The sequence below is a fragment of the Hylobates moloch genome, unplaced genomic scaffold (assembly GCF_009828535.3).
Source record: "Hylobates moloch isolate HMO894 unplaced genomic scaffold, HMol_V3 SCAFFOLD_14, whole genome shotgun sequence".
NCBI classification, from domain to species: Eukaryota; Metazoa; Chordata; class Mammalia; order Primates; family Hylobatidae; genus Hylobates; species Hylobates moloch.
The window spans coordinates 36429678-36455251 of record NW_026652289.1 but is presented as its reverse complement, the minus strand read 5'-3'; the positions used below and the strand labels follow the sequence as shown (position 1 = coordinate 36455251).

Sequence of the window (25574 nt, the reverse complement as noted above, 5' to 3'; positions counted from 1 at the left end):
ACAGCTGAATTGGGGCAAGCACACAGAGTGCAGACTAAACTACGCCCGTGCAAGGTGCAGGTAGGTGGGCTACATTCCCATGATCCTCCTGCTTTCTCTGCTGGTGCGCCGGACTTCAGGGCACTGTTTAGGATTAGGCACAATGGTGCCTGGGGGAAGGGATGCGGGAAGGCGGAAATCTTATCTGGTTGCTTTTAGGCTGTGCTTGCCGGGGGGAGTCACATTTTTCTAACTTGTACAAAGGTGTCACGTGGATTAATCGGAGTTGTGGTAGAATTAGTCTAAATTTCCGCAAAAACTACTATGAGTAAATATTGAGTCACTGAGAAAGATTTTATTTTTTTATTTTAGAGACGAAGTCTCCTTCTTTTGTCCAAGCTGTCATACCTCACTGCAACCTCCCACTCCTGGGCTCAAGTGATCCTCCTGCTTCAGCATCCCTAGTAACTGGGATTACAGGCATGAGCCACTGCGCCTGGCGATTTTTAATAGACAGGTCAGGAAATGCCTAAATTATAGCCGGGATCTAGGTGGGAACTCTGATGGATCTGAAAGAAAAGGTGGACCATCTTTCTAAAATGGGTCTACATCAATGCAATGACTGCTTTAGTCAAATGCTTTAATGAAAAACTAAATAATGCTTACTATTGAAACAGCAGAGTGACACATATTATTGACAACTCATGTACATCAATATTCTTGGATTGAGTGACTCTAAAATATCATAAGAAAATATAAAAAACAGATGCAATTAACGCTTAATTTCGCTTAATTTTTGCGAGCAGGGTTTGGAGGGCCTTTCTCCTTTACTCTGGGCCTAATGTCATTTTGGCTGTCCCTCTTCCCACTTAAATCAGCCTCCAGTCTTTGAAAAGGGGCCATGGCACACTTTAGATAGGAAGCAGACAAAATAAGGTCAAATAAAAGTCAGAGTAAGGTGGGCTGCAATTCTTCTTCTCATGCATTTCAAATTAAGAGGGACCGTAAGGGTTAACTATAAAGTATTCCACCTTGAACCCCCTCACTCTCTTTATCTAGCATGCCATAATAAAAGATCAAGAGTTCCTGCTTATTATCTTATTTTGCCTGCTTGCTCCACCAGGCTAAGGCCCAGTCTGGTTATGGATTAACACGGTGATCAATAGTAAGCCTGCTTTCTCTCTCTCGGCAGGGGAAAATGAACTCAAAATGCAGTCAAACTCTTATTGATCAAGGATATAGGTCTCACTTTCATTACCTCTGTCTCCTGATAACCCACAAATAATGTGATGAGTTGCTAATCTCTCTGATTTTCAATGGACCCTTCACCCTTCCTGTCTGCACATTGCAGCTTTTATTTTCATCTTGATACACACTCTGTGTAATTCATGTAGCACTAACTCTCACTCTCTTACCGTCAGTCCTGGTCAATCAGAGTTAATAATATTGCTCTTCACTGGGGATGGAGGCTTCAGCCAGTTCAAAATAGAATGTCTCCAAGCGAGGCAAGGAAATGCAAGATGCAGACAGCTCCTTTCAAGGACAGAGAGATGTGAAGTCTTCTTGGTGAAGCAACACTCAAATCCCAAGATCTGACCTGCTTCTACCAAGGTAGAAGATTCACAAACTTAAACGTTCAAGTCTCTTGCATGGCTAATTTTATCTTGGCTTCTGTTTCTCAGAGGACCTGAACTGAGTGATGCAAAGCTTTTTACCCTGGTGGTGCTAGGAGTGGGTCCCCTCCTTCTTGGTGCCTAAATGGTCATGGAATTTCTATTAAATAGCTGTAGAGAATACCATGGGAACCTAGAGAGAAGCGGACCTTTAAAATATTGTGCTTATTTATTTATTTATTTATTTATTTATTTATTTATTTCAGACAGAGTCTCGCTGTGTTGCCCAGGCTGGAGTGCAGTGGCGTGATCTCGGCTCACTGCAAGCTCCGCCTCCGGGGTTCACGCCATTCTCCTGCCTCACCCTCCCGAGTAGCTGGGACTACAGGCGCCCGCCACCATGCCCGGCTAATTTTTTTTGTATTTTTTTTTTAGTAGAGACGGGGTTTCACCGTGTTAGCCAGGATGGTCTCCATCTCCTGACCTTGTGATCCGCCCGCCTCGGCCTCCCAAAGTGCTGGGATTACAGGCGAGAGCCCCCGCGCATGATTTCTTTAATGAAAGGTAGAGCAGTATAACAGAAGCAATGTGGCTTTTGAGTCGAAAGCCCTACTTTAGAGTCTTAGATCTTCCACTTACGCAGGGAAATGAGGACATCGTGGAAAAAAATATATCACTTAACTTTTGTTTAGAAAATTTTCATCTGCTTTACAGATAAAAATGGTCTCCCTTTCCAACTTAGATTCGGCAGAATGGCTCCTGCAAAGAAGGGTGGCGAGAAGAAAAAGGTCTGTTCTGCCATCAATGAGGTGGTGACCTGAGAATACTCCATCAACAAGTGTCCCCTTGGGCATTCTAAGAGATTCGAAAATTTGCCATGAAGGAGATGAGAACTCCAGATGTGCACATTGATACCAGGTTCAACAAAGCTGTCTGGGCCAAAGGAATAAGGAATGTCCCATACTGAATCCGTGTGCGGTTGTCCAGAAAACGTAAGGAGGATGAAGATTCACCAAATAAGCACTATACTTTGGTTACCTATGTACCTGTTACCACGTGAAAAAATCTACAGTCAACATGGATGAGAACTAATCGCTGATCAAACGCATTAAATAAAGTTATAAAATTGTAAAAAAAAAAAAAAAAAGGACCCAAGTCAATTTTAGGAAAATGATTCCTGTCACAAGCATGGTTATTTTTTCAGTTTGTTAATAACATAACTTTACTACCATTTTGGGGGGGATTCTGAGACTTATGACTTTTTTAAAGCAAAGCAAAAAGAAAGGAAAAAACCCTTCAAATTTCATAATGTGTGATGTTGCTTGGGCATTTGGCTTATCAGAGATCCTCAAGTATAAAATGGCATTGAACACAGGTATAAAAAAGACAACTAATACTCACTGTTTTCCTCAGCTGAATTGTTAGAATTGAATTTAAACAAACAATGGTTGCTTTTACCTCTTCGATATAAAACCCCGGGAAGGCTCACCTAGCTGAATCACTTTTGTGAGTAAAATCATAATATTTTCTGCTGCCAAAGTGATTAAAATAAGTTACCATGACACCAATCCCTCATTCCTGAAGAAGATACGAGATGACCAGCTGCAACTAAGCAAATACTTTGCTCGCGTTCAGCCCATAGGGTCTGAATGCTGTTTTCCAGCTCCAGTCCAAACAATTTGTACACCTGTTGAAGAGAAAGTAAAATATGACAGTGGTACAAACTCCGGGGGATTAAAGTGATCTTCACTGAGCTCTTAAAGCTGAGGTAATTGCAGGTCTCATTTTCTTCTTTTGTTCTGCAGAGCTGCATGTGAAATTTGACAACAAAATCTTCGTCCCTTTTTTTGCAAGGGACTGCGTTGCAACTTCTCCAGTTTTCCCCCTTTCCTCTGTGCTGAGTCACTCTTGAAATTCTCTCATTTCCTTTGGCTTCATGGGATAAGATAAAGGGAAAATCTTTCCAGGGCAGGCTTTTGTTTATTGGGCAGATTTTGGAAGTAACTTTAGAAGTATGTTTTTTTTTTTTAACCTATTCTTTTAAAATTCTGATATCAGACAGTTGATCAAGAATGAGAGGAAAAGGTGGTTGGTGAAGGCTGGTGAGAAAGATTACCCTGCTTATTTTGTAAACACAGGAGGAGAAGGCGGTCAGGCAATGCTTCCCTCTTGGTGTTCTCCGTGTTCTCATGGTGTGCAGTGTCATATACATCCAGTCTCTGATTTGCTATACTTCCCAGGCTGAACATATGCTGCAGAATACCTTTGATGTTGCCACAATTGTGTGTGTGATCTTCAATCACGGATGTCATCAAATTTTATTAAACTTAATATAGATAAAACCAAGACATTATTGATTAGTTCTGCCATACAAACCTCCCAGGCTTCCTCTTCGAGTGGTTTTCTTCGGGGGAAGCTGTCTTTATCCTTTCAATAATGCTCATGCCCTTGGAGCCACTGTGGCTTCTGAGTTTTCTTTTGAAGCCCACATCAATCATATAATTAAGACAAAGTTGTATTAATACAACTACAGCAATCTTGCCATATTGCAAGGCATGGTCTCTGGTCTACTGGCACAAGTTTAACTCATGCCCCTCTCTCATGTGGGCATAATTACTGCTGTCCTTTTTTAGGGTTCTTCCTGGTATATTTTCTGTTAATCCAAATTTAACCAGACACACCCCTGTTTGGGTTTAAACTTTTCTACCTTATTAATAAGATTAACTGAATTCTGACAAAGGAGGTCAGATTCTCTTTCCGCTTTGCAGACATCTTCTCAGCCACTCTATCCATGAATGCTGGCTGGTGGCATCCAAGCATGGCCATTCAGATGGAAAATGAAGAATCCAGAAAATCTCCCAGATGCCCCACGTGACCAGATATTTGGTGTCAGGTGGGCATAGCATCTAGATCACTGAATTTTTCTTAAAATTATTTTCCAAATCTTGCTGTCTGGGAGTTTTTGGCATGAGGCAAACATGAAATTTCCAAGCCCCACCCCCGCCCCCATCCTACTGCCTTCCCTTTTCTCCCATGCTATTGGCTGATCTTGCTGTCTGTGTTTTTCTCCCCTTTCTCTTTCCCTGTATTTGTGTTGCGGGTTCAATCTTAACATCTAATAGGAAAACATGGAATGGAAGGCAAGTGGGGGAGCTCAAATTTGGGAATGAGAACTAGGCAGGTGGCAGTTCTAGCTGGATTTCTGATCAGCCATGTTTCTACTTTCTAAGTCATACGACTTTGCTTTCCAACCAGGTATCTGCATTCTTGGAAAGAAGGAAACCTACTTTCAGATGAAAACATCACATTTCTCTGAAGAAAAAGCCTTTGGTTTTAGTTTGAAGAGGGTTGGCCTCCTGCTGAACTTGAAAAAAAATCTCACTTTTAAAACACAAGCAACAGATGAATAACCTTTTCCTTCATCATGTCTAGTGATTAAAGCATACGGTTCTCAGTTTAAATACCATAAACTATATTCACTATAGGTTCATGTTTGAGAATTATTTCATGAGCTGTTGGCAATTCAGCATCTGCTAGAGGTTTGTTCAAACGTCTCATATTCATTTAGGATTTTAGATTTTTTTTTTTTTTGGATTAGCTGGGCCATTTTGCTCAGTTTCCTGGAGTAATGCCTTCCGTTGTATGTCAGTGTTGTGAACCCAGTCACTGGCACTCATAAATGTCCATGTGGGAACTGTGCCTTTGTACAAAGTATTTGTACAGCTTTAAAAAAAATTCTATCTGACCTTAGTGACTTTTTCACAAAAACCTTATAGAAAAGTCATGCACTACTTTTTGACTTGAGTTTTATTCCTAAAAGTTTTGTCAGTGGAAACAGGTACTTACCATTTCTTTTAGAAAAAAAAAAAAAAAAAAAAAAAAGAGAAAGAAAAGAAAAGAAAAAAAGGAAAACTGTTTGCCCAATGCATTTCCTGTTTGGCCTCAGCTAACAGGAATCTGCCCCTAACCTCGTTACCAGTGTTGAGCATCTCAGGGACATGAGAGCATCTGTTCCCTTTGCTACATTTGGAAAAGTGGTTTTCAACCTTAGCTGCACATTAGCATTATTGGAACAGTTTAAAAACATATATCGAAGCCTGAGATCCACCCCCAGAAACTGGGATTTAATTGAACTTTGGCTTATAGCTTATTTGGTGAACTATTTTGGAAATTGGTGGAGTAGATAGACACAATAAACGAACCACTTTAAATCTTATGTTAAGAGTAAGTCAGGATACACATACATATATACAGAATACAAATAAGCAAGCAAAGTAACTAGCAGTTGGGTCGGGGACAAGCCACTTAACCTGCGTGGCTTTGCTTCCTCGTTGTAATCACCAAGTTCCCGTCTGATGTAGGACATCACTGTGATCTGGGGTTCCCTGCCAGCCCTCCTCAGTCCTTGGCCTCTCATTCTTCGAATTGGTCCAATCTTCTGCAGCTCGGATAATCTTTTATGCCTGCTGTTTCCATTCTCCCTTTCTCAAGACCCTCAAATGACTTCCTATTAGCTTCTGGGTCATATTCAAATTATTACCTATTGGTTTCAAGACCTTAAGTCAGGCAATCCCTTTTTATGTCACTTTTAATCTCTCCCCTTCCTGCTCCATTTGTGGCTGTCAGAATCATCTTCACCAAGCAACCCTTGTTCCTCTCTCTCTCTCTCTTTCTTCTTCTGAGTCCTGCTTGCTTTAGCCTATCAGGGAAACTTTCTAGATTATGCCCACCTGACTTCAACCATTCTTCCCGTCCTCCTAGTGCATAACCCTTCCTGCAAACCTCAGCTACCTACTGGTGATTTAAAACCTTGTAACTAGGTTTTGTTGACCTGAAGAAAGCCAGAATCGCCAGGCAGTTGTCCAGGGGATGGTTCTCACACAAATCATGGAGAGATGACCAGAGGAAGGTATTTAAAAAGCACAGATGGAACCATTTGTATTCTTTGCACACTATCCACATCACTTGGTGGTTCCCCGAAATCACTAGTCAATATATTTTCTTTTCTCTCTTCTTGCCTATGTTTCCTAGCACTACTCAGTAGATCCTTAAAATGGAAATAGAAACCAATACCCTAGATTTGGAGCAAATGTGATTAATTTCTTGTTGTAAAATATGTCAGGAAGTAATGCAAGAACCAAATTATTGTTTTAACGTTAATTCAGATCTCCTGAGAAGGATTTTCTAGCTTATAAATACAATTTACAATGGGTCACCAAGTCTCTCACTTTGAGTTAATGTTCTAATCATCTCTTAGATAAAAGAGGAAGAAGGAAAGGCATCATACATATCTTATAGCCTCTGGATATCTTCCCTTTATGCATACTAAGCATTCAACACATATTTTTTGGATGAGGTAAAACTAGCCTCAAAACTTTTTGACAACTGGGTGCAGTGGCTCATGCCTGTAATCCCAGCACTTTGGGAGGCCAAGGTGGGCAGATCACTTGGGGTCAGGAGTTTGAGACCAGCCTGGGCAACATGGTGAAATCCTGTCTCTGCTAAAAATATGAAAACGTAGCTGGCTATGGTGGCACCTGCCTGTAATCCTAGCTACTTGGGAGGCTGAGTTGGGAGGATCACCTGAGCCCAGGAAGTTGAGGCTGTAGTGAGCTGAGATTGTGCCACTGTTCTCCAGCCTCAGGCATGGGAGTGATACTCTGTCTCAAAAACAAACACACAAACAAACAAAAAATAAAAACTTTTTTTTACTTCTTGGACTGTTTGTAACAGAATCACCAGTTAGGGTTTGTGTGTGTGTGTGTGTGTGTGTGTGTGTGTGTGTGTAGGGGGTTGCCTGTTAAAGTAGTTTGGGGCCCTCAAACTGGATTTACTACATTTTAGCAAATACCAGGGGATTTTTATAGACACTAAAATTTGAAAACCACTGCCTTATGATAATATTCAGAAATATTGTTATAAATTTTATCTAGCATTCAGAATCTATCAGCTCAGTGAAATAAACACCCAATTAAGAGACAAGAGGCTTTTTCCTCCATCCTACACCTACACCTACACCTACACCTATATCTTACAATGTGCAGTTACTAAAGCTCTGGGAAGTCAGTCTCATATGTAAATCTTTTGTTTACATCATTTATCACATTAGAGAAATGAAATCATAGTCAATTTCACAATAGTCCAGCAGGCTAATGAGCTATGCTTATCGTTAGTTCCCTTTCAGTCTTGAGCTTCTCTCTTTGACCATCAAATGAAAGAAATAACACAGCATGCTACAGGACATTATTTTAAACTTTTTAAATTCAGGGAGACTTCATGTGTAGAAAACAGTGTTTGGAAGTGGCAATATATTCAAACCTATACTGATTTGAAGCTAGCAACTACCAACAATTATAATGCAAATAATAATTAATGTAAGATGAATACAAATAGAGATTCTGATTGTCCTAACAAGATATTCCTTTTTAGGCTGTTCCTTGAGTGGATCATGATAAAGCAAACATACTGTTTTAAGGACGATGGGGCAGTGCTTATGCTGCTTTCTTTCTGGCCTGTGTTGGGCCTCTTAGGGTCACTCTACAGGATGGAGGAGAAGGACGCCACTGGGGAATACAAGAGGGGAAGTAAAAGGAGCCAGACAGACCCCATTCACACACATTTACAATGATTTTACTACTATTTTACACCACTTAGGGATTATTATTATTATTATTATTATTATTATTATTATTTTGATGGAGTCTCGCTCTGTCGCCAGGCTGGAGTGCAGTGCGTGATCTCTGCTTGCTGCAACCTCTGCCTCCCGGGTTCAAGCAATTATCCTGCCTCAGCCTCCCGACTAGCTGGGACTACAGGTGCCCGCCACCATACCCGGCTAATTTTTGTATTTTTAGTAGAGAGGGGGTTTCACCGTGTTAGTCAGGATGGTCTCGATCTCCTGACCTCGTGATCCACCTGTCTTGGCTGCACAAAGTGCTGGGATTACAGGTGTGAGCCATTGCCCACCCCCACCCGCCACCCGCCACCCGCCCCATTTAGGGATTTCCATAGCTTGCATTTGAAACTGTTGCTCTATGGTTTGGCTGCTTTTCTCAGAGTCCTTGGAGGACTGAGACATTTGGGGGAAATTTACATTGCATGTTCACCACCCAAATGGGAAGTTCACAGGTCACCAGTGGAATTTTACTTTCCATATAGTTAAGGGTTTCTCGAAGCCCTTTAAGATCCTGAAGGAAGAGAAAGCCAGAACCAAATAAGAGCTGCTTAAATAAACGGTTTAGAGGATATTTGATGAATTATTAACCTTTTGGGTGAGGTGTCAAATACAGGGTGTCTGTCTCTCCATTAGATTCAAATGTGTGTATAGTCTCCTTGTTGCTGTCTTTAATGCTATTTCTATTAGCTATATCTTTGATATATAAAAACATACAACAGACATTGTCCAGTATAATTTAAAACCATGTTAAATTTTAAAACGGAATATTTGAAAACTTTAACAATTGGCTCCCATGGCAATCCTAGATCTGAATTCCATTGGCCCAGGAGTGTGGTACACCCTACAGGGCCCAGTCGCCCTTCACAAAGTTGATGGAATCAGTTGTTTGCTGCCCCTGGAGGAGCAAGCAGAGATTTGACAAGATGATCAGACAGACATCTTTGGGTGCTGGTTCTACCTGACTTAAGGTGTGATTGGCTCCTTTGGTGTGGGCACTAGGCCACCAGACAAGAAAAACTTCCTCTCTCCTCCAAGCAAAGGCCTCTGAGCAGAATGACTTTTCATTACCAATGAATTCTTTATAGTCTTCTTTTATTTTTTTTCAATGAGTTGCTTTTATTTTTGTCAACAAACTGTGTCATTTACCATAGTAAGAAAACTCCTGTTGTTGGAGGTCTTTATCAGAGTTCCTACAAATCAGGTTAATTGGTGATCAACAGAGCTTTTCTGTCTTTAATGAGGCCTAGTAGCCTAAGGCAAGGCCTACCTCTTGATAAGGGACTTTCTTTTTTTCTTACTCTGAACTCTTTGATCACTTTAAAAAAAAAAGAAAGAAAGAAACCAGGAAGAACAACCACCGGGAATGTCATTGTTCTTTAATTGCCTGATTACCAAATGTTGGAGATAAAAGATAGATGTTCTCAATTAATAACATTTACATAGATTAGCATCACTAAAAAGCCTCATTAGTAGCTGCTGATTTTTGTTTAGATGGTGTCCCAAGTCATTTGCTCTCTCTCTGAATGTGCGATCGAATGCACCTTTAGTATGACAAAACATTGCCTTCTAATCTATTTCCATTAATCAAACTGTAAAGCATTTTAATACACAGACAGGTTTTTAATTAATTAAAAGTTAATATTACATAGTGTCGACTTCACAAAAGGTTTCATGTGTTCATAAAGTTTCACAAACTGTTTCTAAACTCTGGCTATATTTTATAGAATGTAAACACCCTCATTGGATTAATCATAGCACAAACACATCTCCATTCACATAGATGAGCATCTTAGAAATACAGTCCGTTTACCATGTGCCTGCCGTGTGCCTTGAATTGTACATAGACCGTCTCCTTAATCTGCCAACAGTCATGTGAAGGAGGTAATAGAAGCCTCACTACCGCGCGTGCGCGCGCGCGCGCGCACACACACACACACACACATATACACACACAGAGTGAAGGTTCAGCGTGTAAGTGAAATGCCCAGGACAACTCAGACCTACCTTCGAGTCCAAAGTCTATGCTCGTTTCATGGACTTTGAAAGGATACTTCTGCCTTCCACATGAATCCAGAGAAAGAATTCATTGATATTCTGGGCAGAAGCGAATGTTTGAGATAACCTACAACTAACCATAAATCATATTTTAAACCTCATCATTCACTGTTCAACTTTTGAAGACAAATGGAAAATAAACAAATAAAACTATGCAATAAACACATTTTGTAAATAGAAAGATTTGAGATATTTAAATTTATAACAATCTATGAACATCAAAAATCTAAACATCTGAAGTTTAAAGATTTTGTAAATATATACAAATTTTGTACCGCTGTAAGTAGATAGGTGTAGTATATGTTTGTCAAGGGAAATATTTTTTCAACTATTTCGATGAAAATATAAATTCATTGTTTTTACATCTTATGGAAAAAACACATCTCCAATATCATGGTAAATATTTCATAAAGGAACAAAAAATGTTTTCAGACTCTATGATATCAATTTAAATTTCTTAAAAATATGAGTATGGAAGCCACAGAATAGATTTTAAAACAACCAATATTTGATTAAAACTTCAAGGGATGGACACATTTCAACAGACTGAAGAAAGGTATTTTAATGTAGAACAAAATTTAAAAAAATGTTGATGTTGGCCATGCAAAAAAAGGTGGGATACAGAGTTTTGCACTATTATTTCAAGTGAATCTTGATATAAACCAGCAACTCTGTATAAACACAATTTCAAAAGGAAAACATTGGAGAGAAAGTTTGGTAAAAGAAATGTAGTCTTTTTTTCTGCTTGGGGTACACTATGTTTCTTTGAGAGTACATGAAGTAAAATGACATTTCTGAAATCTTATAAAGGAGTCTGATTAATATTTTCTTTTCCTTTTTATTTTTAGAGATGAGGTCTCTCTTTGTTGCCTAGGCTGGAGTGCAATGGTGTGATCACGGCTTGCGCCAGCCTCAAACTCCTGGGCTCAAGCAATCGTGCCACCTCAGCCTCCTGAGAAATAGCTAGGACTGCAGATGCATGCCACCACACCCAGTGTCTTATTAATATTTTCTATTTGAGTTTATAAAGCCTTGAATCAGTAGCTTAAATGAGAAGAAATTTAATGTAGCTTAAATGAAAAGAATGTGATTCAATGAGGGCATCTGGTTCATTGTCCCCTTATAGGGTTCGATTTAGGGTTGTCAATATTTGTGAGTGTATTTTTTTCTGCTATCAGCACCTATCAACAGTCACCCTAAAACAACTTTAGCTCATTACCTTTTCTCTTCCCTTCCTTCCCTCCAGCTCCGCCTACTCCTAACATTCTATTTAACTGCCCTTAGGATCACTGATGAGATTCAAATGACCGGTATCCTGTCTCTCTCTCTCTCTCTTCCCATCTTTTTTGACCTCTGGGCAGCATTTGACACAAATAACCAACTCCTCCTTCTTGAATCACTTTCTTTTTTAGCTTCCACTCTCTCCAGGTTCTCCTTTTCAGTTTCTTTTTCTTCCTTTCTTTTCTTAACCTCTAAATGTGTTGTGCTCCAGGGCTCAATCCTTAGCCTTTCTGCTTTGTGTATACACTCTCCCTAGATGGTCTCGTTTGTTTCCACTCTCTAGGTACTATCTAAATCATTATCACTTTCAGTTTTCTCTCCCAGGCTTGATCTCCCTTCTAAGCTCCCGATGTATTATCTAGCTGCTTAGTTTACATCTCTTCCTGGCTAATAGGTATCTCAAACTGAATGTGTATAAAACATGTCTTGAATTTCTACCCTCTTCCTCAATGATCCCCATCCCTGTTCTCCTCCAGTCTTTCCTGTCTAAATAAATGGCACTGACATACACTCGATGCGTTAGGCCAAAGTTATGATTCACTCTTGGTTCTCCCTTCTCTCTAGTTCCCTTGTGTTCAATTCCTCATGTAGTTTTATTCACCCTACCTTCAATACAACTGGACCACTTCTTGCCATCCCAACCACTCTCTTCTCAGACTGGACCAGAACTGCACAGCTGCAGCGGGTCTTCCACCTCATCTTCCAGCTTCCACTGTGGTCCACCTATAATCTCACCTCCACGTAGAAAAGTGAACTCTTAAATATCCAAGTTGGCTCAAGTTCCCTTTCAACTCCTTCTCCACTGGCTTCCCATCACCAGCAGGGCACCCCTTGATGGTGAGCTCCTCAAACACCACATGCCAATCCCTGCAGCTCCTTCTGCTCCCGCGTGCCTCGTGGACACTGCCCTCTTGCCTCATGGCACTCTGCACCTCGCTCCCTTCACCCGCCTCTGCTCAGGCTGTGCTTGCAGCTCTTCTCATGACTCCCTCTTTCCTACCATTCAGAGCTCTGCTCACTTCCCAGGGACAACTCCTCAGACCATTTCCTCCTTAGTCCAGCCTCATATTGTGCCTTGTTTTTAAAATGACACTTATCACTGTCACTTTTTTGTTTAATCTTATTACTATAGTCCTAGAATAATGCCTGACACCTAGTATGTGCTAAATAAATATATAAACAAATAACAGAATTATTACCAAGTTAGGGATGGGCAAATTAATACACACAGAGGTTGAGGCCCTCCTGAAGTTTCCATGATGTGGGGAACTTACTATGTACTTACCTCTTGTCTCAAAGGGCTTCATCTAAGCCATCTAAGCCTCAGTGGCTGAGGGCCTGGATGCTCTGGGAAATGCCCCTGAAGCTGCCCTCCACAGCTCCTGGGACCATTCAAGTTCTGCCTTCTGCCCCTCCATGCCATTCCAAGCCCTCTTACTGCTGTGAGCCTGCATTCTCCTTTCTATCTGGTCAGATGGCACCAATCTTGCTCTATAGACTGAGATCAGTGCTCCACACTCCAGCCAAGTAGAGCAGTTCAGACTTGTTGGACTTAGTTATCTAGGTGTCTTTCCACCTGGCGTTTACATTTCCATATGGCTAGCTTTATACTGATGGATTCCACATCAAGTTAGAAAGACAGAATATTACACTTGGATTTTCAACCTCCCTTACGGTGTTCCAATGTTAGTCTTAATTTTGGCTATGTGATCATGGTGTTGAGTTCATTTCCAGTGCTTTATACTAGATTTTCTTTATTAGCGCATACTTGAGCGCATTATTATTTTAAATCTATCACAAATGTATTATTACTTATTCATTTTTACTCCTAAAATTTGTCCATAAACGTTGAAGTACATTTTGATTAGAAATAAAAAATCATAGCTTTTCAGAAACAAAAAAATCCAGGAAACAATGTATTTCAATTAGGTATTTCTTTTTAAAAACTTGTCTTTAAAAAGTAAAGTTCTTCTGTTATTATGAAGTCAATACATGCTCATATTACAAATTGAGGAAAAACTCCAGAAAACAGAAGGATCACTTCCATTAGTTACATTCTATACACACAGTCACTATTATATGTGTGTGCATTTCCATCTTTTATTTTTGCTATGTATTTGAAGCATAATTATAATCTTCTCATATATATAATATATAACAATACAAACAACCTATACATTTTCTGATTATAAATATAATACATAGTTATTGTATAACATTGGAATATAAATGAAAGAACCTACAAATCTATGTTTTTAATTATAAAAGTTATACATAATCAGCAAATATTGGAATATCTTATAAAAATGAACATAAGAATCATCTGGAATTCCACTCAATAGAATAATTATTATTTACGTTTTGATATATACCAGTCCACATATTTTGTGTTGTATATATTAATTATATAAGTAATATATTCAATATGTATTTATACATATATAAAAGACATATATATATGTTATTGAGCTCTAGAGGAGAACATACAATGTATATAAATATTTGAGCATCATTTATAAAGCAAAATCCTTGAGTCTTATTCAGAGATTATATACAAAAAGGGCTAAGTAACAGAAATATCTGCCAAGGGTAGATTATTTACCTTTTCCAGTTATACAAAAACTAATGAAGTGGTTGTACAATATAGGGTTTACCACTGCAGTAAATCATTACTCAAATTCCTTGGCAGGGAAATTAAACGCGATATCCTGAAGGTAACTCTATGTGGTAGGGGAAAGAATTTTTTTCTGTGTAATGATTCACTTGGCACATTTTTCCAATTAGTTGAGCCGCTGTTGAATTATGGGTTTTTGTAAGGCACAACATTTTTAGAAAATTATAAAATATATTTTTAAAAAGTTAAAAAACATGTCATCTTAAGGACAATAACTGGGCCATTTTCATTTTTGTATTTCTAGGACTTGGCTCAACACATACTTATTGAAATGAATGAGTCAAATAAAACATCATTTGTAATGTGCTTCCATATCTTTACTGTCCTCTTTTTAGTTGTCTTAGTCCATTTTCTGCTGTCATAACAGAATACCACAGATTGGGTAATTTCACAGAAAAATGATTTCTTTGGTTCATGGTTCTGAAGGCTGTGAAGTCCAAGATTGAGAGGCTGCATCTGGTGAGGGCCTTCTTGCTGCATCCAAACATGGCACCAGGCAGCATATGGCAAGGAAGATGATTGAGACAGATAGAAAATGGTGGCTGTGCTTATCTTTTTATCAGAAGCCCACTCCCTCTGTAAGTAACCAACTCAACTGATAACAGTATTAATCCATTCATGAGGGCAGAGCCCTCAAGACCTAATCACCTTTTAAAGATCCCACCTCTTAATACTGTCATGATGGCAATTTAATTTCAACATGAGTTTTGGAGGGGGACATTCAAGCCATAGAATTAATGAAAAATTAAAATATGCCAGTTGTAAAATTGTAAAAAGTACAAACATTAATTTGGAAGACAAGAAGGCCTGTAAAATTAATGTGTGACTGCTTTTGTTTCATTTCTTTCATTTTAGCTCCATTAAGTGGCCAGAAGAGTGGACATTCCAAGGCTTCATTCCCATTTTAGCTTTGTCTCAGCAGCTGGGCAGCCACAGCTACCCAAGTTCACCAGCAGGACTTGCAGATGAACCCATCAGCCTTTGAATCTTACCTCAGGATCTTTGGGTCAGAGAATAAACCACTGTCAAAGCAAGCGGGAAACTTCTGCCTCAGTTGTGTGGCCTGAAGATGCACAGCCCAAGCTACTCACTTGTTTTTACTGACCTTAATTTTTCACTTGTACAAATATCCTCTTTCTACTGAAGGAAAAATATTCTTTTTAATCATTGTTCTTCTCTGGAAAGAACACAGGATTCTGTTTTTTGTTTGTTTTTTTTTCTTAAGGGATAGGAATCCAGTTGTTATAATCATTTACATGGGTCTGGGATGTTACATAGGTACAACAAATCTATTTACTTTTGTTAAATAAAGTGAATATTTTTTGTGATAAATTACATCCAAGGTCTTTATATATTATGCAAACTTGAACACCCATGTACAACAACCTAACATTTGAAATTAGCTTGCTTTTAAAATTAGTTATCTAATAAAAATAGCAATAAAGATAGCAATCCTCATTCTTAGGCCATAGTGTCTGAGTTAGATACAGAAAAACCTTTTTTTCTGATTACTGAATTTTAGTTTTTATTTTACTGAATGATCAATTACTTTTAAAAAACGCTATTTAAATTGTTTCTTAAAGAAACATCTACCTGAATAATAAAACCACACAATTTTCTAAAGCCCCAAGAAGCTAAATGGTTTGCTTAAGGTCACCCCCCCAAGACTGGGACCCACTTCTCCTGGCTCCCAGACAGTTGCATCATTGATTCCACCATCGTGCTATTTGCATTGATAATGGTTGATAACTAAGTCTTAAAAATTTCTAGATCCATCACCAGGGTCTCTATCGTAGGCTGTGATCTCCAAGCTAAGTATCCTTATGAAACCATTTGGAAGAAGATTTAAACTGGCTGGAAAGTTTAATGCTATTAGAAAATATTCATTTTGGTAAGTACATTCTGAATGTTGTGTATGTGTGTCAATACTCAACATATTAGACTTTTTTTTTTGTCATCAGTTGCTGTAGTTTATTGGCTGGGCAATCAGATGAATATCTTTCTGTAATCTTAGCTCCACTAACTTCCTTGGGACATCTCAATTCAATAATATTCAAATGAGTAGTTTATACTATTCTATAATGCATTAATATACATTTGTAGACTCAAATTAAAAAATTCAATTGAAAAGGAATCAGTGGGAAACTGTAGTGTGATAAGCCTACTTCTGGGCAAATTGTGTCGGGAGTTGCTGAGTGAGTCTTTGCTATGATCTTGGCCTTCCATTTATTATTTACTGGGGACACAATTTTGCACTTGTAAGTCATATGGACCTGAGTTGGACTTTCCAGCTTTTTCACTTACTAGGTGTGCGACCTAAGAGAGTTATTCAGCTTCCCTAAGTCTCAGTCCTCATCTGCTAGGTGGGAGAGTAATAATATCCATGGCGGAGAGTTATGGTGAAGATTGTGTGAGACGTGGTGGATAAAATGCTTAGCGCAGTTACTTCCACATATTATTTATTCAATGAACAGTATCCACCAATAACTAGCAATGGATGCCTCTACGTAGTATTAATATAATTACGTATTAAGATGTAGGAGACAACTCAAACTGCAACTTACTATGGAGATGTTGGTGGAAATATGCTTTGGACCGAAAACTGATTATAGGGATCAATTTCTTGTACAATTATGATGGAATTTATGAGATGAATGGGTTGCTGCTGCCCTCTTTGGTAAGGAAAATTGAACCTTCCAGTCTCTATGATCTCCCTCTAGTGTTTAAAATTTACAGATGCTAAAATATAATTAAAATTAGCTAAAATAATTCGTATTCTTTTCTAGGCACAGCAGCCCCCTGCTCTGCTCTGCTTTCAGATCATGCATGTCTGTGATGTCCGTGAGTGCTGATGGTGCACGCTTCCAGTCATTTGCCTGATAAGTATATTCAGCGATGGCATCAAATTCAGCGGTTGGAAGTCTTGCCTCAGGCCTTAGAGCTAAATACACTGAAGTCACTTGAATATGAAATTCCTTAAAATCGTTTAACTTACTTATTCATTAATTTCAAATGTTCTGATGAAAATTGCAAATTTGGCAAGTTTTCTTAGAAATTGGGTACACTTAGTTCTGAGTACGACTCAGCAATTAAAAAAAGGAATCACTCACAATGTCGAGAAATGATCCCACCAAAATACAAAGGTTTAATTTCATCAGGGAATTTCTAATTAATGATGTTTGAGTGGGTTTTAAATTCCCCAGCCACATTCCCACTATTCTTACTCACCACTTGGGGAGGGTTTAAGCCTTAGGGCATCTTTTAGATGAATACTAGTAGCCACATTTATACTGAATGGAACAGCACCAGTAAATGCAATTATAGCAGAAAAGAAAGCTTGCATTCCCAGGGTACGCACTCACACTCCGTTACGGTGCCCCATCCGTGTTTCTTTGTTTCATTGTACTAAAGAGTAACAGCAAATGGCTAACCCAAAGTATGAAACAGTCTTGATTTAATATTTCCCTTGGCCAATCCAAGAGACACTCCCTTGCTTTTATGTGGGCGCTGTTTAGGATTGATATGTGCAAGTACTTTTCCAACAGCAAAGTAGGGAGGAGGCTTCTGAAACCTCATTGGGCTGATCTTGCAGTCTCATACCTGAGTAAGATGCTTTTGGTTCACTCTGGGATTCCATTGTGAGGTGCAAGACATGATTTCTGGAAGGTTCTTAGTGTCCCGGGGGTCCGATTCCACCCGGCAGGGTAAGCAACTCACACACGCAGGCCGATTTACTCACCGTGGGACTGGCTTTCTGTTTTGGCTGCCAAGAATCTCTGAATCCTCTCACAGTGCTGGTGCAGAAGAGGGTTTTCCTTAAGTTATATGGAGACTCAGCAGAAATGAGATTGTAGTAAAGACTAAAGGGAAAAAAAGGGGGCATGACAGTTTAAAGGGTTGCAGAACATAAGAAGTGTGTCCACATATTCTTCTACTCAGCATCTTTATAGAAGCGTATTTTTGGAAATTGCCACATTTGTTACCTTAAACATCTATAATTTCCAGTTCAGAGACTCCAGCTTCATGATACCCTGAACTGTCTTCTTTATTCACCACAAGAGTGCTGTGAAATTCTAAAATTCAAGTTAACTTTAATAAACTATATGTGTAATGTGTATAGATCCACATGAACTTGTAATACATTTTAGAAGGGGGAGTTCTTTGAAAGCAATCTAAGACTGACTGATAAACTGTGATGGCTTCATAAAAATTGGGTAACAAGTAATCCCAATATAGAGAGATGACTGAAATGGCAATAGGACCAGGATAGTGGCAGGTAATTATAGATTTCAATGCTGCTATGGCTGTGGAAGTGTAAATATGGCACTAAAAATACTGCAAGTGAAAAAATGCTATTTAGACATATTTTATATGCACATATTGGTATGCCATGAAGAGAGAAAATACATGTTTATATTACTTATTGATAACGGAGTTAATATTGACAAAGAAAAACTTCGGATTCTGTAAAATCTACCACTTTTCCCTTGCTTGACACCATGCTAAAAGATGATGTTTTACAGTATCAGCATTTCCCAAAGACTGTCTAAGATCTGGAATCATCAGAAACAATGTTCTAGAGATTCGGTCACAAGCACCACATTGGTAGAAATCCTGACTCACTAGATGGGATAAGAAAAGGAACAGGTTTTTTTTTTGTTGTTGTTTTTTTTTTTGAGAAAGTTCTGCAAAAGATGGTTCTGATGTGTAGCTGGGTTTAAACAGTTTTAGAGCTTGCCTCTTGCCATCAAAAGCTTAAACACAATTCAAGCAAGGCAGGTCAATGAGGAAAATAAGTACAGTAGTTACGTTTGCTTAGCAAAAAACTTTAGATAGCTTAGCAAATCTACTTCAAGAGCTCCTCAGAACAGCAGAATAGTAGTTTATAGTGGCCAGCAAAGGCAGGCTCGGTATAACGTTTAGGTGGGGATGATATAACTTGTTTTATTATTTTAGAAAGCAGTTACTGGTTGTGTTACTGCTTAGGTTACGCCATTTACTTTTTTTTGAGTCAGTTTCCTCATCTGTTGGGAGGAGGTTGGTTTTTTGAGACCAATCAGCAATGGTTCTAGAAGTCTATGAAAAAATATTTTTAAAATAATGGAAAAATACAAAGTAGTGGCTGCATTTACCTAGACACATATTGGAAGGGAGTCAGGAGACAATGTGCCTGTTTTGAATAGCTGTCTAAAAGCAAAGAAGGAGGAGGAGATGGCTAAAATTATATTGAGCAGTAATTATATGAGTCAGGCCCAGTGCTAAGCACTTAGTGTAAATTATTTAATTTTAATCTTCATGTAAACCCTAAGAGGTTACATAGGTCTACAAAATGAGAAAACCAAGGCATAGCAAGGTGAAATCTATGTTCCTAAGGACACATGTGAAGGAAAGGCAGAACAGGAGTTTGAACCAGGAGGGCTGATTCTGTGCTCTGAATCACATTATTTTCAGCCTCAAAATATATACATATTTTTGATAATATAGATTGGATTTAGTAAATTACCACAGATACCATCCAGTGGCCCCTTCAGATAATACTGCTTATTTTGAAAGAACTTCGTAATCATTTTTCCTGTAATTTCTCCTCTCCTCACTTCCTCTCTGATACCTGGTAGCTGTGGCAGATGATGAGGTTCAAAAGCATGCCTTAGTTTGAAGCTTACCAACATGACTTCGAACACCAGCCTTGTTATGGTGTATCTTGCTGCCAAATGCCTTTTTAATTTTTCTTTCCCTCTGTAAGATACTATTTACCAGGGTCCGATCACGGGTTTGTTAAAAGTTTCACAACTTTCCTTTTGATAGCGATGCTGAAATTATGTTCCAAATGACTGAAGAAGTCAAGACGTTAAATAACCTGGACATCATTGAAGAGGAAAAAAAATTATTTAATAATTGACTACTCTTTCTATTGTTACTTTATTTTCACGTTCTGTGGAAACAGGCTCCCTGCTGTTTGCAGTTTCTGGCTATCTTTATTCACCTCATTATTCATTCCGTCTTACCCCTCTCCCTGCTAATCAGCCCTAGTGTCATAGGTTTGGAAACCTGGGTTGATTGTATGTTCTCTTTTGGATTCCGAGTGACTAGTAGACCCAGGCGAAGAGTCAGCCAGTCGCCAAGGTCAAGGGTATATTTTGTGAACACCACAGCCGCATCTCACATACAGTTTATACAATGGTTACACTTCAAGGTCAGAGTTCACTGAGAATTTCCATAAATCTGATGGGTAATGTGCCAAATGAGATTAGAGAGGGCTTCATGTGATCACGGTCAAATGAAAATATCTTATGTTAATTTCCTAGTACAAGCTTGAAGCAGGTAGTTAACACTTCTTTGTGAAGAGCTAGAGACACACACTGGGAAGAAACACAAGCTGTTGTCTAAATAGAAAGATGAAGCATGTGGAGCTTCTAATAGAGAAAAATGTAGATGCCAGATCAGCAGAATTTTGCTGCTAGGTTTGTGTCCATTCCCTTATATATTCTATATTATCTGTTAACTCTTACCCTAATTGTTACCCTAAAATACATTTCTCACTTAAATCAATTTGATAAGTTGCATTTATATGCTTAGATGTCAACACATTCTTCAAGTTATTTTGTTGCAAAATACAAAACCAAGAAGGACAAAAGAGCATTAGCAAATGGAGGGTTGTTTACAGATTTAATCTCTGACTATTTATCCATATACGCATTTTTCTTTTAAGCTTTGACCTGAATCAACCCAATTCAGAAAAGCGCATTTTAAACTATCCATCTTGGAACTGATACAAAAACACGGACTCTACTTCATTTGAAAATAAAACAGCATTAATATTTCAAAGCAACTTTAAGAAGAGCACTGAAGATAACAGACTTGTCAGCTATCTCAGCCTCTGGTCACTCAACACAGCTGAGAAGTCTAAGTCATAACCATAGTCTTACATCTTCATTGAATATGCTGAGAAATGCCCAGGTGTAAATATAATTCAAAAAATAAATGCAGGGACTTAAAGCATATGTTATTGATGATTGGGAACTGTTTGTTAGTATTGTAGAGATTCCATTCAATTTAACACATTTATTGACCACCTTCCTGTCTCTCACCAGGCCTCTGGGATAAATGATGTTGGGGAGAACCTGGAGAACAATCAGGTGGTTTCTGCAGAAGCCCTGTAAAACACCATTAGGGAGGCAAGGTCTTCCTGGGGAACAAGTGGGAAATACCATCAAAGTGCATGTGATCCAATGATGAGATGGCAAATCCAGGCAGGAGCACTCAAGGTAAAAACCAGGAAAAATTGGTTCAGCTCAGTGCACTTGGAAAATGAGGTTCTAGAATGGCTCTGGAGGAAGGAGTAGAATTTGGGGAAGAAGGGAGGGAAAACAAGGGCAATTTAAGTTGCAAGAATATCCTGAAGTCAAGAGAGGCAATGGGCCTAGTTTGTTCAAGGGTCTGCAAGCTGAATAAGCAACAGATGATGGGAGGCAGAAGACTCCAGTTCCTGTCCTGGGTCTGACACATCCCTCCTGCATGATGGCAGAAAATTGAGTTAACCTATTTCCTCGCCAGAGAGATGAAAGCATTAGAGCAGCATCTTCAAGGTCCTTCCCAGTCAAACCCTCACTCTGCCTTGGAGCTTAGGGGCTCTGATATGGGGTTTGGAGTCCAAGAGAATTGAGTTCTAGTCCTGGCTTGAATTAATTGTAATAATTATCTTCCTAACCCCTGTAAGTCTTTCATTAAAATGGAGACATTAATAATGGCATGACAGTGGTTGAGAAAAGTGGATACGCTTGGTATAGAGTATAATGCTTAGAACAGGTTGGTGATTTTGCAAATTCTGCGAAGAATAATTTTTTTTTTTTTAACAAAGAACGTCTGGAGAATTTAGGTGATACTTTTCAGTATCTACTGATCAATATTAACTATTGATCAATAGATATTGATTATAGGTTGAGTAAGATGACATTTTTGGTATTTATAAAGATCTTGCTTGCCTGTAGTAGAAATGTGTGCTGTAAGCAATGGGAAATGAGGCCCGTGGTAGTTTAACAGTACTTGTTACAAAGAAAGTGAAATTTTAGAAAGATTAACCTGAAGGCAGGGTTATATGTGGATTTGAACAGATGAACTCTAGGTGTGATATAATAGAGGTGGCATATAGTATTGAAGAACAAGGTTTAATTAGGAAAGACATGACAAAGAGAGAACTTGGTGACTCCTTAAGTGACAGGGAGAAAATGCATATCCATGATTCAGAGCCCCAGTAGCCAGAAGAATAGTGGAACCAGGAACAGAGATGGGGAGATTTGGAGACAAATCCATGATAGCTCTGGTAGAATTGTGGAGAAAATAAACTTAGATGTGAAACCACTGAATTTCAGAGAATGGCTAGCATGTCTATTGCCTGCAAGTGGTCAAAAATATGCAACTCATGAGCTTTGTGAGGAAAGGGCCAGAGATGGCAGTTTCAGGCTTTTATATACAGGTGTTCAGGGAAGCTGTCAAGAGATGAGAAGGTGGGGAGTCATGCTCCCCTACCTAGCTGCCCATGACCATCACCTGGGTGGTGTTAAAAATACCAGTGCCCAGGTTTTATCCCAAGATGATTTTGATAAAATTGGTCTGGGGGTACAGTGTGGGGATGGAAATTTTTTAAACCCCAGCAGTTACCCCTGCAGAGAAAAAAGAAAAGACCGTAGACCATGAGTTCAGCCAACTATGAAGAGTGAGGAGAAAGAGAAGCACCTGATGAAGATTCACCTACAAAGTACCAGGCTCCTGGGCTGGGGCTTTGCATATGTATTATGTCATATCATTCTCACAGCTGTTCTCTGGTTCTCTGGGGGACGTTCTAACTCCAGCCTGAGATTCAGAAAGGAGGTGGAATGCATGGAAGGCCCCCCAGCTCCGACTCTGCAGTCATTGTTTCTAAGAGAAAAAAAAATTGTCTTGAAGAGGAAAGTGAAGAACAAAAATTGACTAGAGTGACACCTTGTATGTCCAGACCTCCCAGCACACTTCGGCTCTCTAAAAGCAAGAGTCTAAATTTAGTGTCAAATAACAGTGTAAAAACATACTCTAAAAATTAGTTGGTTCTCTGTTTATTCATTTTATTCAAAACTTCATGTCTCACTCAAATCCTAAATTTTTTAGTTTATATACAATTCTAACCAGTTTAGAAAACCGATGTACCAGCTCAGTAGATGAAAAACAGCAATTTCAGAGGGGAGAACAGGTAGAAAAGCACTAGATAATAACCAGTAAGCCAAGAAGAAGACTTAGAAGTAGAAATGTAACACTTACTGAGCGTTTATTATGTGACAGGTGCTGTTAGAGATGCTTAACACACACGCCCTCATTTAGTAGTGGATGTACACTCTGCACAGCCTCTGAACTCGTTCTTTTGGGATATTTCCGTGGTGTAGGTTTTGGAGACGTTGGATTCTGCTTCCACAAGAACTCTAAAAGGAGCCATTTCCCTTTCCCTTTCCCCATTCTTTACCAACCAGGTGGCCTTCAATGGGTAAGGTGTACTGTGATGGCAGAAGGACAACTAGAGATTGTGCTGATGTCTCAGTGCAGCACTGAAGATCTGATAGCAGCACGCCCTGTGAGGGCTTCTACCTGGACGAATAACTGGCTTCCCTGTGTTATTTCCTGCCTAGCTTTTTGGTTCCTGCTCATTTTCCTTGGTCAGTTTTCCATATTTTTCTTCAATTCTGTGAGTTACCTGGCATCTTTCCAAATGTTTATTTTCCACTTAAACTAGCCGGTGTCCCTTTCTCTTATTTGCAATTAAGAATCTTGGGTAGCCCAAATGCTCATGACAACTCTCAGAGGCATATTTAACTACGTACGTTCTTATGGAGGAGGAAACAGAAGTTTGGAGAGCTTAGGCAACTCAACATCACAGAGCTAGGGAGCGGCAGAGCCAGGGTCCCATACAGATTTTTCCTGCGTAGGGCATTACGTAAGGAGTGAACAGCCCAATAACTTTAGAAATCCCGAAAGCATCATTACATCATTTCAGATAATGAGAAACATTTCATGCAATGAGAGTCTTCTTTGATTTCAAGGTCCTGTTAAGTAATTGTACACTTATTTTAAAGAAAATAGGCCGGGCGCGGTGGCTCACGCTTGTAATCCCAGCACTTTGGGAGGCCGAGGCGGGCGGATCACGAGGTCAGGAGATCGAGACCACAGTGAAACCCCGTCTCTACTAAAAATACAAAAAATTAGCTGGGCATGGTGGCGGGCGCCTGTAGTCCCAGCTAAGAAGGCTGAACCGGAGGTGGACTGTAGCCGAGACGGCCCACTGCACTCACCCTGGGGAAGACGAGACTCCCTCAAAAAAAAAAAATTCTTATCTGGAAAATTCACTTACTTAGAACCTTGATAAAGAAAGTGCAAAATTTTCATTTGACAAATAAAAAAGAGAAAGATTCCCAAATGTATGGATTTCTTAAGAGAGCAGTGTTTGCAGGAGTGCTAGATCCTTTCCTGAAGCCTGGGGCTTTTTGAATGAGGGGGTGAGGGGCTAGGCACACAGGCCAGGAGGAGATGCCTAAACACGGGGTGGAGCTGCGTGTGGGGCTCCTGTCATTCCAGGTGCCAGCTCTCGGGCGGGCCTAGAAGCAGCGTGTGTGTCATGTTCCTGAAACCCTCAGATGGTGATTACAACCGATTACACAAGATGCCATGTTCCCTAATCATATCACTTACATTCCTGCGAACGGCAGTGACAAGGGTTTGAAGGGAGAATATCACAGCTGTCTAATAAAAAAAGAAAATCAGATAAAGCCGACTGTTGCAGGCAGAAGATCATACACTAGCCTGTGAAGGGTGCTGGGTGCAATGGAGTTTTGCTCTCTTTCTAACCCAGCTTGATCCCCGCCCAGTCTCCTGTTTCCAGAACCCTCAAGTCACATTGTGACAGGAGTCGTGCAGGTGTGGCGCATCCACCCGGGCTTATTTATTTATTATATGATGAGCTCACGCTCCCTGTTCTGTGAAGTGAACACTGTCACTTTGGTAAATTTAGAGCTCGTCACTGAGAGAATCTAGGCAGCTCTTGTGAGTCAAAGAAAAGCATCATGAACACCCCCATCCTGTTCTTCTCCAAAGCCACTCTAAACTCAAGACACCAGCTCTCTCTTCTGCTACTCCGTTTTTAATCTGTCTTCAAAGAGAAAGCCAACTGTCTTGAATTAAACACGAGGCAGCAGTTCTTGAAGTCATGTGTGATGAAAGTGATTAAATAATTAATTCAAACAAAGGTGACTTCTGAGTCAGGTTGGGGGTCAGAACG

At 39.4% G+C, this 25574-nt stretch overlaps 1 pseudogene; it reads left to right on the top strand.

Moving 5' to 3' along the window:
- Positions 1-2335: 2335 nt before the first annotated feature.
- LOC116482212 (large ribosomal subunit protein eL31-like) lies at positions 2336-2691 on the top strand (annotated as a pseudogene).
- The last annotated feature ends 22883 nt before the right edge of the window (positions 2692-25574 follow it).